Source organism: Salminus brasiliensis, chromosome 4 (assembly GCF_030463535.1).
Source record: "Salminus brasiliensis chromosome 4, fSalBra1.hap2, whole genome shotgun sequence".
NCBI lineage: Eukaryota > Metazoa > Chordata > Actinopteri > Characiformes > Bryconidae > Salminus > Salminus brasiliensis.
Window position 1 is genome coordinate 47,822,277 of NC_132881.1, and position 2,500 is coordinate 47,824,776.

At 47.6% G+C, this 2,500-nt stretch overlaps 1 protein-coding gene across 1 annotated transcript in view; it reads left to right on the forward strand.

Moving 5' to 3' along the window:
* The window catches only part of tenm3 (teneurin transmembrane protein 3), an 890,613-nt gene that overhangs the window by 582,014 nt on the left and 306,099 nt on the right, over positions 1–2,500 (forward strand).

The window sequence follows — 2,500 nt, forward strand, 5'->3', positions numbered from 1 at the left end:
TCAGAGAGCGAGAGTGAGAGAAAAGAGCGAGAGAGTAAAGAGCGAGCAAGAGAAAAAAGAGAGAGAAGGAGAGGTGGAGAAAGTGATGCATTAAAGACAAAAGAGAGCGAGCGAAAGGAAAGAGAGAGAGAGGGAACAGCATAGATAAAAGAAACGGAGGGAAATAAAGAGAGAGAGACTTAAGAAGAGAGAGGGAGGGAGAGAGAGAGGGTGGGATAGCTAGAGAGGGAGGTAGAGAGAGAGGGAGAAAGAGAGGGAGAGAAAGAGGGAGGGAGAGAGAGGGCATGAATAGATTAAAGGCAAGTGAAAGAAGAAGGAGAGGGAAGAGATAAAGAGAGATACAGAGACTTAAGGATAAAGCAAGAGAGAGAGAGAGAGAGAGAGTACAAAAGAGGTATGTGGAGGAGGGTGTGGATAGAGCCCTGTGTGAGTGTGTGTGTGTGTGTGTGTGTGTGTGTGTGTGTGTGTGTGTGTGTCTCTCTAAGGGGACATTTGAGCCTCTGCTCTGTCGCTGGGTCACTGGACACCCGCTCAACTGACCCAGAGGGAGCTGAGCCTAGAGAAAAGACACATGTGCGCACACACACACACCCACACACACACACACACACACACACACTTTTTGTGTATCCCTAGTGCATCAAAGCTGCAAAAAAAATAAAAATAAAATAAACCGATCAAGTGTGTGTGTGTGTGTGTGTGTGTGTGTGTGTGATAGAGTCAGTACTGGTTTAACTGGGATTGCTGGTTGTGTAGAAATCTGGGCCCTAATCATCTCAGTGTTCACATCACAGTCACATGCTCCACAAATCCAGATGTTTCTATGGCAACATCAGGGGCTTGGGGGTCACCAGGGAGATGGGATGGGGGGCAGGACTCTTTACCATAAACTACTAAACATGTCGACTCAGTTTTCCACTTATGACTACCTCTGCATTTCCCACAATACTACACACACTGTATTGACAAAAGTATGTGGACACCTGCTTGTTCATTGCTTCTTCTGAAATCAAGGGTATTAAAAGAGCTGATCCTGCTTTTGTTGGAGTAACTGTCTCTACTGTCCAGAGAAGAAGGCTTTCTACTAGAGAATATTTGAGAATATTGCTGTGAGGATTAGATTGCACTCAGCGATAACAGAGTATATTTACCATTTTAAGTAAGTACTGCCAATAGAATAGGACTCTCTCCTCCAACATCTAGTAGAAAGCCTGCATCAATGCCTTTAACCCTTTGCGTCACTATGTAGAGCCGTTTAGAACTTTTTTAGAACTACAATAGGTTTCCCAACCAAAGAACCTTTAAAGAACCTTTAAAGAACCCTTCTCTAAGAGCGTACACTTCTACAGGCTGGCTGAGTGTGACTGTCTCCTCTGCGCTGCACTCTCACTTCACACTGTCTTGGTTTGCGGTCAGATAAGCTCTACTGTCCGGCCCGCGGCCCAGCGCTGAGCGGCCGAGCGTGTGTTTGAACAGGATCTGCGGGGGGAAACAGCCGTGGGGCAGCGCTGGCGGGTTTTCGGGTCTCGTTAGTGGCGCCCCCGACTGTGGTTTTGATCCGGTTTCCATTTCTGTTCTTTTTTTCTGGATTATTTTAATAAAGGAAGAGCTGAGAGGACGAGCCTGTCCCGCCAGAAGCAGGGCCGGGCCTTTAGCACAGGGGGGATGAACAGGGCCTAAAGTAGCTGGAAAAAGCCAAGTGTGTGTGTGTGTGTGTGTGTATTTAAGATGTACTGAAGCTCCATGAAAGCTTTAAAGGTTTCTGACAGTCGGGCAGCACCACTCGCCCTGACCCCAAACCTCTCTCTCTCTCTCTCTCTCTCTCTCTCTCTCTATCTCGTTCTCTCTCGCTCTCTGATGGGGTGGATGTCTCAGTTGATCACTCAGAGCGGGCCCTTTTTGTTCGGGTCAAGAGCTTACTGACAGTTTGAGTGTGTGTGTGTGTGTGTGTGTGTGTGTGTGTGTTAGAGCAAATTATAAACCCAATTTGGCCATTGTTCGTTGATCACTGGTCAAGCCGTATTCACACCACTCTCTCTCTCTCTTTATACTGCAGAATCATAAGCTGTGAGTAGGTTTTCTTGGTATGTGTGTGTGTGTGTGTGTGTGTGTGTGTAATTGCGGGTTAGAGAGAGTGATCTATTCCCGCTCGTTTATGGGAGCGGGCGAGCGACCCCGGCTTTAATCAGATTAGGAAAAAAGTGTCAACAGCAAAACAAATCCTGTAAATATCTTAACCAGCTTAGCCTGGCCGTCTACACACACACACACACACACACACACACTTATACACACACACACGCTAGCACACATGCTAAGTTCCGGAGGTGCGTGGTTGTAGGTCTTTTGGCCGGTGTCGGTGCGGTTCTCCGGGCTCTGTGGTGAGCTATTGTTGTTGAGAAATGGGGCAGAACTGTGGGAAACGAAACCGCAGGTCAGATCCTCTGTGTGTTTGGGGAAGAGCGCCGCTCCTCTGTCGGACGAGAACAAGGCCTTATTA